The 12,837-nt window shown below is 44.4% G+C and overlaps 1 pseudogene; it reads right to left on the bottom strand.

Moving 5' to 3' along the window:
- Nucleotides 1-12,110: 12,110 nt before the first annotated feature.
- Nucleotides 12,111-12,458, bottom strand: LOC123458846 (annotated as a pseudogene).
- Nucleotides 12,459-12,837: the final 379 nt, after the last annotated feature.

Genomic DNA, 12,837 nt, shown 5'->3' with positions numbered 1-12,837 from the left:
GGCTAGAGGCCCTGGTGCACCCATTCTCTCTCTCCCTCTCTCTGTCTCAAATAAATAAATAAAAATAAAATCTTTAAAAATATTTTAAGTAAAAAAGCAGTAATGAAGGTGGGCCAGGTGAATGGACTGAGGAAGACTCACTCAGATATCAGCTGGCCCCTGAGGTCTCTTAGAAAATGATTTCCTGTGGCTAGAGAAATGGCTTAATGGTTAAGGTAGTTGCCTGCAAAGCCAAAGGGCTCAGGTTTGATTCCCTAGGAGCAACATAAGCCAGATGCACAAGGTGGCGCATGTGTCATGTCCATTTGTAGCAGCTGGAGGCCGTGACACCCATTTTCTCTATCTGCTTCTTTCTCTGTCTCTCTCAAATAAATAAATAAAAATAAAGAGAATGATTTCCCCTTAAGCCCTTGCCTTGCCAAATTCTAAGTATTACTCTGAGTAGGCTTTCTTGTAGAATCAGTTGTGATGAGTCCACATTACTTAAACTCGTTTTGTTTTGTTTTTCAAGGTCTCACTCTAGCCCAGGCTAACCTGGAATTCACCCTGTATTCTCAGGGTGGCCTGGAACTCACAGCAATCCTCCCACATCTGCCTCCCGATTGCTGGGATTAGAGGTCTGTGCCACCACACGTGGCCACATTACTTAAGCTCTTTGCAGGTGCCAGGCACCATGCTCAGTCCTTTTCCGTGAGACATCCCAGGGACAAGTAAGCTAAATCCCATACCGCACCACCTCACAGACGAGACAGAACCACTGAGCTCTGTGACCTCAAGTGGTAGGACCAGGATGAAGCCAAGAACTGTCTGACACTAGAACCCTGCCGTGTACCTATGTGTCTTGACCCCAAGAAGCACCTGGTTTAGGGAGAGACAATCTAGAACTGCCTTCAGGAGTTCAGAAAGCCTTACACTGTGGTCACCTCCCTTCTGTTGCTCACCACTATCGTCACAACTGGTTTGAACATAGTGGGCAAAGGCTGAAGAAGGGAGGGGAATGGCATGATGGCCCATGCCTTTAATCCCAGCACTCAGGAAGCAGAGGTAGGAGGATTCAAAGTTATCCTGAAATTACATAGTGAATCCAGGTCAGTCTGAGTTACAGTAAGACCCTACCTCAAAAAAACAAAAATAACCAGCCATTGTGGAAATCAGTGTGGAGGTTCCTAAAATAGCTAAAGATGGATCTACCATATGACCCAGCTATAGCACTCCTAGGCATATATCCTAAGGACTCATCTCATTTCCTTAGAAGTATGTGCTCAACCATGTGTATTGCTGCTCAATTTATAATAGCTGGGAAATGGAACCAGCCTAGATGTCCCTCAACTAATGAGTGGATAATGAAGACATGGCACATGTATACAATGGAGTTCTACTCAACAGTAAATAAAAATGAAGTTATGAAATTTGAAAAAAAGTAAAATAAAATAAAAGTCACATGCATGTGAAGTCTCAGGACCCACAGAAGCCAGATGCACAAGGGTCTGGCGTGCATTTGCAGTGGTTAGAGGCCCTGGTGTGCCCATTCTCCTTCTCTGCATATATATTTGCCTAATTTCTTTCTCTCTCAACAAAATACAGAGGGAAGGACAAGGGACAAAGTTCACAAATGTAATTCCAGCACTGGGAAAGCAAGTGGATTGAGAGTTCAAGGCCAACATGATTCTCTATCTTTAAAAAAAAAAAAAAAAAAAAAAAAGAGGGCTGGAGAGATGGCTTAGCGGTTAAGCGCTTGCCTGTGAAGCCTAAGGACCCCGGTTCGAGGCTCGGTTTCCCAGGTCCCACGTTAGCCAGATGCACAATGGGGTGCACGCGTCTGGAGTTCGTTTGCAGAGGCTGGAAGCCCTGGCGCGCCCTTTCTCTCTCTCTCCCTCTGTCTGACTTTCTCTCTGTGTCTGTCGCTCTCAAATAAATAAATTTTAAAAAAAACTATAAAAAAAAAAGAAAAGAAAAGAAAAGAAAAGAAAAGAAAAGCTGGGCATGGTGGCACACATCCTTAATCCTAGCACTTGGGAAGCAGACTAAACCCAGCAGAAAGGGTAAGGAGCTGGAATTTATTGGGTTCCTGCCAAATTCCAGGCACTGGACTGATGAGTGCCTTTTACACATTTCAAAAAAAAAAAAAAAATGGAGGGACAGTAACCTATGGAGTTTTGTGGCCAGACCACTATGTAAGGGGTCCTGTCTGTCTCCCCACTGGCATGCCAGCTCTCTAAGGGCATAGACTTAGTCATTTGCAATCCCTGTGAATGGCATGAAACAGTGCTCACTAAACCCTTACTTCATCTGGGTCACTTGAGTGCCCCCTATATTCTCAGCCTCCCTCATCTCTCTCTCTGAATATATTCAGATATATATATATGTGTGTGTGTGTGTGTGTGTGTGTGTATTTTTTTTCCCCAAGGTAGGGTCTCACTCTAGCTCAGGCTGACCTGGAATTCACTATGTAGTCTCAGGGTGGCCTCGACCTCATGGCAATTCTCCTACCTCCACACCTGGCTTTATAAATATTTAGTTAGTTGAATGGGAGAGGAGAGAAGCAGATAGAGAGAGAGAGAGAATGGGTACTCCAGAGCCTCTAGCCACTGTGAACAAACTCAAGATGCATGGACCACTTTGTGCATCTGGCTTTACGTGGGTACTGGGGAATCGAACCTGGGTCCTTTGGTTTTGCTGGCAAGTGCCTTAATTGCCAAGCCATCTCTCCAGCCCCTCCCTCATCTTTCTCACTAAGCAAAGCCACTCTTTGTGTATCAGTTAAGGTGATTTTGTGTGTGTGTGGGGGGGGGTATTTTAAGGTAGGGTCTCTCCCTAGCACAGGTTGACCTGGCAAGCCACTTTCTGGAGCACAGGCAGTCACACTGCAGGAAGCTTTCCCAACCTGCCCCACCCGGAGAAGATCCAAAGTCCCCAGCCGGGCCTTAGGCTGACCTGGATCTGATCCAGCCCACTTCTCTCTGGATTAAATCCCTGGAACACCTTGCCACATCCACTTCACCTGCCTATGGGGCCATATCCACAACACACTGATCTCCATGCTTTTGTTCAGACACAGCCTACCTCCCAATGCCCTTCATCCGAAGATCAAGGTACTGTGGTTTCTAAGCTCCCACCACCCAGAAATTGTCCAGCTCAGACATCATTTTCTTTTCTTTCTTTTTAAAAAATTTTTTAATTAACAACTTCCATGATTATAAAAAAAAATCCCATGATAATATCCTCTCTCCCCCCACTTTCCCCTTTGAAACTCCATTCTCCCCAACTCAATCAGTCTCTATTTTATTTTGATGTCATGATCTTTTCCTCCTGTTATGATGGTCTTGTGTTGGTAGTGTCAGGTACTGTGAGGTCATGGATATCCAAGCCATTTTATGTCTTGGGGGAGCTCTTTCTTTTTTATTTATTTATTTGAGAGAGGGAAAGAGGAAGAGAGAATGGGCGCACCAAGGGCCTCCAGCCACTGCAAACAAACTCCAGATGTATACGCCACCTTGTACATACGGCTTACGTGGGTCCTGGGGAATCGAAACGAGGACCTTTGACTTTGCAGGCAAGCACCTTAACCACTAAGCCAGCTCTCCAGCCCATCATTTTCTTCAAGAAGCTAGCACATTGCTGCTCACTCCCTCTTTCCCCGAGTACAGGCCCACTCCCATTCACCCGCCAAAGCTTGCTCCCTTCTCCGCAGGACTCCTTGGCCAAGGACTTGGGCTTTTCTTCCCATGCTGGACACCCCAAGGTGACAGCACTGGCTGTGGGACCTCTGTGGGAGGGTGGAGGTGGATGTTGGGAGACCAGTTGGGTGGCTGCCGATGTCCAGACACAAGGAACAAAACACCACAAGTCAAGTCTTGGTGACTTCTGAGCAAGAAAAGCTGTGTATGAGAATGGACCACAGCAAGGGTGGGGACACTAAGTGGGAAGAATGTGGCCTCGCCCTGGGTGAGAAATAATGAGAAGGCAACAGGCCTGGAGAGATGTGAGGACATGTCGCTGTGCAGTGCGGCCACACACAGCTATCCCAGTGTCAGGGAAGGGCACACAGGGAGGGTATAGGGAGAATGTATGGAAGCACCACCTCCCCCACTCAGCAATCCTCCCTTTCAGTTCCTCATAACCTTTTAGGGTGTGGAGCCAGACAGTGGGTCCTCCAAAGGCACTACCCAGGGGTCAGTTTCTGCTGGCCAGCCACAAACCACTGGGCCTCTGAGGTTGTCTGCTGGAAAGGCAAAGGCAAGGGTGGGGACCTCAAGACATCTCCTAAAAGACAGGCCACTCCCTGGCATCCTCCTGGTGGGTGGAGCCACCACTATGAGTCACAAAGTTTCTCTGCCTGAGCAGCACCCTGCCCAGACCTCCATGTAGGTGCAGAGGGTGATAGCTATAGATCACATCATGCCATTGCAGGTTGCCCTCCTTGCTCTCTTGGGCCCTCTTTTTATTCCTGAAGCCTGCCTTTTAGAAGATAAGCACTCACAGCCCAAGAAGATACCCTAAAGTCAAGAGCTGGGAACAAGCAAGCCTGTTACTAGACCAAGAATCCAAAAATTCAGGTTAAGGCCAGGCATGGTGGCACACGCCTTTAATCCCAGCACTGGGGAGGAAGAGGCAGGAGGATCACTGTGAGTTTGAAGCTACCCTGAGACTACATAGTGAATTCCAGGTCAGCTTGGGCAAGAACAAGACCCTACCTGGGGAAAAAAAAATAATAATGCGGTGGGGAGATAACTCAGCAGTTAAAGGCACTTGTTTACATATCCTGAAGGACTGATAGTCTGGGTTCGACACCCCAGTACCTACTTGCAGCCAGATGCACAAAGTCCCATATGTCTGAAGCTTGCAGTGGCAGGAGCCCTGATATCTCCATTCTCTCTCTGCTAGAAAATAAATAAATTTGCCGGGCATGGTGACGCACACCTTTAATCCCAGCACTTGGGAGGCAGACGTAGGAGGATTGTTGTGAGTTTGAGGCCACCCTGACACTACATAGTTAATTCCAGGTCAGCTTGGGCCAAAGTGAGACCCTACCTCAAAAAACCACTAAAAAAATTTTAAAAAGTAAATAAATTTGCCAGGTGTGGTGGTGCATGCCTTTAATCCTAGCACTTGGGAGGCAGAAGTAGGTGGATGGCTGTGAGTTCAGTTGGAGGCCACTGTGAGACTACATAGTGAATTCTAGGTCAGCATGGACTAGAGACCAAGATTCTACCTCAAAATGCACACACACACACACACACACACACACACACGTAGTTTTCTTTTGGTTTTTCAAGGTAGGGTCTCACTCTAGGCAGAAGTTGTAGGATTACAGTGAATTTGAGGCCACCTTGAGACTACCTAGTGAATTCAGCCTTGGGGACAGTGAGCCCCTACCCCTTGAAAAATACAAAAAAACCACACCAAGCTGGGCATGTTAGTGCACGCCTTTAATCTCAACACAGGAGGCAGAGGATGGAGGTTCCCAGTGAATTTGAGTCCACCTTGAGACTACATAGTGAATTCCAGGTTAGCCTGAGCTAGAGCAAGACCCTACCTTGAAAAAAAGGGGGGGGGCTATAAAGGTGGCTCAGTGCTTAAAGGTGCTAACTTGCAAAGCCTGGAGGCTCAGATTAATTTCCCCACATAAAACCCAATGCACAAAGTAGCACCTGTGTCTGGAGTTCATTTACAGTTAAAAAAAAAAAAAAAAGGCTGTGGTGTGCCCAATCATTGCCTCTTTCTCAAATAAATAAATAGTTTTTAAAGGGGAGATAGGAGACCAAGGTAGGAGGATTGCCATAGTTCTAGGCCAGCCTGCGATTACATATTGAATTCTAGGTCAGTCTGGGCTACAGTGAGACCCTACCTGGGGAAAAAATAAGGGGATGGGAGGGAGATGGTTTAGTCGGGTGTGGTGGTGCATACCTTTAATTGTTTTGTTCCTGAGTCATAGCCTATTTATAGCCCAGGCTGGTCTTGAACTAGAACATTCCTCCAACCTCAGCCTCCTGAGGATTACTGGTAGGTGCCACCACACCCATGTCTAGAGCTGTATGAGATAGGGTGAGTCACTAGGACTCTATTATCTGTCAGTTACCTTATTTGAAAGATATAGGGCTGGAGAGATGGGTTAGTGGTTAAGGTGCATGCCTGTGAAGCCTAAGGACCCAGGTTTGATTCTCTAGGTTCCACATAAGACAGATGCACATGGTGGTGCATGCATCTGGAGTTCGAGTTTGTTTGCAGTGGCTGGAGGCCCTGGCTCACCCATTCTTACTCTCATTCTCTGTCTCAAATAAATAAAATACATAAATAAAATATTTTTTTAATATAGGGAAGCCAGGAGTGGTGGTGCATGCCTTTAATCCCAGCACTTGGGAGGCAAAGGTAGGAAGATTATCATGAGTTTGAGGCCACCCTGAGACTACATAATAAATTCCAGGTAAATCTGAGCTACAGTAAAACCCTAAAAACAAAAATAAAACTAAACAAGTATATATATATGAAAGAATGTCACCTCGCCTTCAGGCTGCTTGGGAGTTAGAAGTAAAGGTATGGTCACACTTACCTGCGATGTCAGCATTTGGGAATCTGAGGAGGGATGATCTGGAGTTCAAGGTCAACCTGGATTACATAGACACTTTGTCTCAAAAAGAAATGCAAATGGTGTCTATTCATTCATTGTATCCTGCTAACCAGAGCTGCATTAAGTTGCCACAGGGTCTGCAGTCCAATAAGAAGCACCTAAATGTGTTCAAGACTGGTCCATTCTTCCAACCTAAGGGAGAGAGCGCTCACACACTCCAAGGGTCTTCTGTGGGGAGAGGGAATGGAGTATTGTTTTCTTTGTTTAAAAAAAAATGTATTTGGGGGCTGGAGAAATAGCTTAGTGGTTAAGGCCTTTGCCTGTGAAGCTAAAGGACCCAGGTCTGATTCCCCAGGACCCACGTAAACCAGATGCACAAGGGGCGCATGCATCTGGAGTTTGTTTGCAGTGGCTGGAGGTCCTGTTGTGCCCATTCTCTGTCTCTCTTCTCTCTCTGCTTGCAAATAAATAAATAAGTTTATTTATATATATTATATATATACATATATTATTTATTTATTTATTTGAGGGAAAGAGGCAAAAAGAGAGAACTGAGAGAGAATGGGTGCTCCAGGGCCTCCAGCCACTGCAAATGAGCTCCAGATGCATGCACCCCCTTGTGCATCTGGCTTAAGTGGGTCCTGGAGAATCGAACAGGGACCCTTTGTTTTTGCAAGCAAAGGCCTTAATCACTAAGTCATCTCTCCAGCCTAGAGTATTGTTTTCTATCACACGCAGCCCTGTTGTAGGCAGTGATGTCTACTGAACACCAAGTGGAGTGGGGATGGCAGTGCGGAAGTAAGCACAATGTGGTCCTCTGCCCCGGCCAGCAGGAAATTGAACCCAAGGACCCAAGGGGAAGTTAACCTGAATGGGAGAAGGCAAACAGACACAAGAAGGAGACCATGCTAGGTGTTTGTCAAGGCCTCAAGATTTATTCAGGCAGACATGGCTTATATATAGAAGATAGAACTTTTTTTGACAATGTTTACATGCCTAAGGTCAGTTTCACCAGGGACATATGTTAATCCCTCTATCAGGCGCCCACTCCACCTAGGCTGTATACTAAACAATGCCTTAGGATCAGGTGCTCACTCCGCCTAGGCTGTATATTAAACAATACTTTAGGATCAGGTGCTTACTCTATCTAGGCTGTATACTAAACAATACTTTAGGATCAAGAGATTAGAGATCACCCTTAGTTCCCAAGGTCAAAGAGCAGCTGTAGCTCCTGACATCTCCCCCTTCTTTATTTATTAAAAGAAGTGACTGTGCCTGTCTTAGGTTGTCAGAGGCAGAAGAACATCCTTACCCATCATTGGACAAACGTATTATCCTTCCATATGTGCCCTGTCTTAGGTTGGATGCCACCTCCCTGATCACCAGCCGGATAAAATTCAGGGAGAATTAGTATAAGATCTGAGGGAGCCAAGTACATGTTCTATAGTGCATACCTCGGAACTCTGCACGAACATTCACAATAGACTTCATTAGATACCTGAAGAAAATAGGCAATAGGCATAAGAGAAGCAGAAGGCAAACTCCCACAGCTGCAAAGCTGCCTATCCAGGAATTTAGAGAGTCCCAACCAGGCAACACAGACTTAATTGCAACAAGTAAATCATCAGCAGCCTTAGTGGCATCAAAATCAAGATGACTGTTCTGTATAGCTAGAATTTCTGAATTTAAATTAACTAAATCTAACTAAATGTTATCATGGTGCCAAATTCCTTCTAAGTGCATTTTGACTTTTACCCAATCATCATAGCATTGTAAGTTTTAGAGGTGATGCAGATCCATTGGTAATCTGCATGGCATTCCAATTGAGCTCTAATCTTCATACCTTGAATTTGCTCTCTTAAATAAGTCACTACATGAAACAAAGCATCTATTTTTTCTTCTAACTTCTTATATATGGCTACTTGAGTTCCTAAAGCAACAGAAACGTTTTTAGCTAGATTATTAACAAAGTGTGCAGTATGAACTTCTTGTGTAAGAGCAACAGCAGAAGTAGTAATAGAAGCTAATGATGTAATAAATGCAACAACCCTAGCAATAACTAAACCTACAACTCTCTTTTGTCTACTTAAACTATTTTTAACCTCCTCTAGAATTTGAATACCCTTGTCAGAATACCAAGGCTTTGAAAGATTAACAGGAATCATAACAAATGCAGGTTGTTTGACAATCATTACAGTTCCAGAATTATGAGAAACACAATTGGACAGACTACAATTATCACAGGTAACATCAAACATTTCTTCAGACCCGTGATTCCAGGTAATTTCCTAACATGAGGGCATAAGTTGGTGTAACACAGGCCATAACAGTTCCCTTCGGAAGACTATTTGAATTATTGCTGGCAGATGTAACCTTGATACCTCCCATAGCAGCAGCAATTTTCCACACGTAAGTTTGCTGATGTCCATTGTCTGACTGCCACAATCCTGAGGACAGTCCAGTAGCACAATCATTAACCCATACAGTTTTATTCCCTATAGAACCTGCTGATTCTGACCAATCCTTAACATATCTGGTAGATCCAGAAACATTATACCTGATAAATTTTTTCCCTACACATTTGCTCCAACGTATAGAGTTATTGAACCAAGGTGTATTTCCTTCACAGGGAAAAAAGTCCTCTAGTGGACTATCCCCTGTAACTTGATTTCCATAGGGAAGCCAAATTCTGCTTGTTTGAGCCTGTTTTATCTTCTTCGTACCTTGTACTTGCTCTTGTACATGCCTTACAGTAATTTTTTTTCCTTTAATTCAAAACATCCCACTATACTGGTCTTAGAAAAGCATAGTGGAATGCCTAGACCATGCCCTGAATATGAACTCATAATTACTTGATGTAATTTTATATTTTTACTAGATGGCATACTTAGCAACCGAGTGTTATTGACTAGAACTATGATTTCTTTTTTTTCCCAGGTCACCGGATGTAATATAGGAGGGTCATGAACATAAGTCCAGTAGAGGTCACTGTAAGCAAGATGTGGATGACTCCATATTATCATGGTCCGCAGTGTCCTCTTGTTTGATCTCGTGGCCTGCATGCCGGACCAAATGTTCTGGCAACCATCTGGCTCCATTTTCTTTCTGTGAAAAAATACAAACAGATCCTCATCTCCATATTAATACAAGGTCAGGTCCACTCCATTTGTTAGTCAATTGATCTTTCCACATAGCTTTGGCGAAGGTATTTTTTGTTTGTGTGCCAAAAGCGATCAGCAGCTGAATTTCCCTGAGTATCAAGGGTTAAAAAGTTTAGGACAAATAAGGCATGATGAAGGATGTTTCTTGGGGAGACTTTTACGGGATATAAATCCCCCGTTTTTAATTTTTGGAGGGTATGTTTAATAGTTTGATGGGCTCGCTCAACAATTCCTTGACCCTGGGGATTGTATGGTATGCCTGTAATATATTTAATTTGTAATTGATGACAGAAATTTTGGAATTTTTTTCCAGTACATCCAGGACCATTATCAGTTTTAATAATTTCCCATGACACCAAGGCAGTTGAGCACATGAGCAATGACATTTTTTGAAGTTTCTCCAGCATGGAGACTGGCAAAGATGAATCCACTAAAGGTATCCACAGTAACATGGAGGTACTTAAGATTACCAAATGAGGGAACGTGTGTTACATCCATTTGCCAGACCTCATTGGGAATTAAACCTCTAGGGTTTACGTCCAAGTGGGGGACATGTAGGAGGGTGACACAGTTTGTGCATTGTTTGACTATATGGCGAGCTTGTTCCCTAGTGATTTTAAAAAGAAGATGCAAGGTTTGAGTGTTAAGGTGATGTACAGAGTGAGCTGCTTTGGCTTGGGCCACAGGATCGAGCTTAACAAGGAAGGCAAACTGGGTGGCTTTGTCAGTTATGGCATTGCTTGTGGCTAGAGGCCCAGGAGTCCAGAATGAGCACAAATATGGCCTTTATAAAAAGGGTGTTGCCTAGAATGTATGCATTGCTGGATGGAGAAAAACAGAGGGGTAGTGTTTGTGGTGGATTTTAGGTATGGCACAGTTTCTAACAGGGGGATGGATTGAGCAATGTAAGCACTATCAGTATACAGATTAAAGGAGGTATTTGGAAGTTGTTGAAAAACCTGTAAAATAGCGAAAAGTTCCACCAGTTGAGCAGAGTGGAATGGGGATTGTAGGGAAGTGGTTTGATTGTCTACAGTGAAGGCTGCCACTCCATTAGAGAGGAGCCATCAGTGAAAACTAGGGGGACATGGGGAAGCAGTCGGGGAGAAGTCAATGTAGGAAAAACAAATGGTTGAATTCTCAGAAATTGGAGAAGCTTGTCAGCAGGGTAGTGGTTATCAAGGGATCCCTGAAAAGAGATGCAAGGTATTGCCCAGTCGTCATCATTTTGTATTAACCACTGGATTTGGGTCGTGGAATAGGGTAGAACGATTTTATCAGGGTCTTTACCAAATATTTTTCTGCTTTGGTCACGTCCAATTTTTATCAATTCTGCCACCCACGAGGTGTAAGGGGTAAGGAAGGACTTTGGGTGATGAGGAGGGTAAATAGACCCAGAAGAGGGGCCCCTCCTGCCAGAACACCCCAGTGGGTGTAAAGTCAGTGGCACAAATGACCAGGAGAAGAGGCTTCTCATAAGAGATAAAAGTGACCCTTTGGCTCAGAATTGCAGCCTCCACTATCTTCAGAGCCTCTAGGGCAGGGGCCTTTAATGAGTGGCTGGAGGCAGTGTCTGGGTCTCCTTTGAGGATGTCAAACAAGGGTTTAAGCTCTCCAGTAGTTACCTTAAGACAAGGCCTGAGCCAATTGATATCTCCTATGAGTTTTTGAAAATCATTTAAAGTTTTCTTTTGTTAATGAAAATAAGCTTTATTACATCAAGTAATAAATACATACAAAGATGCAAACAATTTTAGTCATGTTCTTCCAGATGTTTTGATCAACTTACAATAAACATAGAACTGAAATCTATAGTCTTAGTATGAAAATGTTCAGGGTGCATGTTAGGTTTGGTAGATTGCTCTTTCTCCGAATTTATAACTTGTGCATCTTTAAGATTGACTTCAAAGCACTCAGTCATGCAAACGCTTAAGCAAAGCTCTATTGAGCAGGATCTACGGTGTGGCAGGTGAGCCAGCTAGGAGTGAAGTGCTGTCAGTGTGCACAGCAAGTCCTCAGAGTCAGACAAGCTTATGAAAAGGAGCAGACCAATTCAGGTGATGCAAATGTGCTCAAAAGAAGGTTAGAGGGAGACACTGGCTTTAGGACAGTTTGCTGTAAAGTAATGTCACATGCATCTTTAATTCAATGCTAAAAATAATAAAATTTTTAAAAACTTGGGTCATCCTAATGACTTAAAATGCAAATTTTACTGCAAAATATTTTCCCAATCTTTGAGGGTGTAGGTATAGAGCTTAGTGAACCATGGTAGAAAAAACTAAACAGTTACCATTTTGAAAACAAAGAGTTTTGTCTCAACAGGTGAGATGAACTATAATCTCCCATCTTGTAGAAAGACAGGACCTTCAGATCTAATGAGACTAGGATTTGGCATTGCATTCTGTCTCAGCCAAGCACTCCCGAACCAGCCCTCAGGCATGGATGATGCCTCGTTTGAGTCGCTCCATGGCACTCTTGCTCCCTGCATATGTGGGTCTGATCTCCTTTCCCAGTTCTTCAGTGATGGCTAGCAGCTCAGCATATTTGCTCTGAGGCGCCTGGCTGTTCCCGGCTCCCTAGGTATAGCCTAACAATGGTGGCCCATAGTCACTCAACAGCTGACGGTACTGGGAGGATGTCGCCATGCTATTGGAAGGCAAGTGGACACTTCCTGTGGCGTTGAGGGCAGCGGCAGGCATGTACACAGTTAAGTTTGGCTTGTAAGACATCCCCCTGAGCAGCGGGCGTGCCAGGCACAGATGGGCCAGGCCGCGAGGGCAGCAGCGGCGAGGATGGGCAGTGCAGCGGCCCCCCGTGTCCCTGCGCCCATCCAAGCACCGGCCAAGCGCCCACACACTTTTTGTTGTTGACAGCGTGGGCTGCACCCACAAATATGGCCATCCCTCACCCTGACACCGCTGCAGTATATCACCCATACATCGGGCAGGCGGGCCTCATTTAAAGTTTTTAGACGATTAGTTCTAAGTTGAATTGTTTGTGAAAGAATTTTGTTATGAAAAAGTTCAAAGCTTAAGAATAAGTAAGGGGGTATTAATTTAATTTTATCAGGAGCTATCTGAAGACCAGCTCTGGTAAGGGCCCCAGGAA

The sequence above is a fragment of the Jaculus jaculus genome, chromosome 1, assembly GCF_020740685.1.
Source record: "Jaculus jaculus isolate mJacJac1 chromosome 1, mJacJac1.mat.Y.cur, whole genome shotgun sequence".
NCBI lineage: Eukaryota > Metazoa > Chordata > Mammalia > Rodentia > Dipodidae > Jaculus > Jaculus jaculus.
Note: the sequence above shows the minus strand (reverse complement) of the source record. Positions and strands in the feature narration are given on the sequence as shown.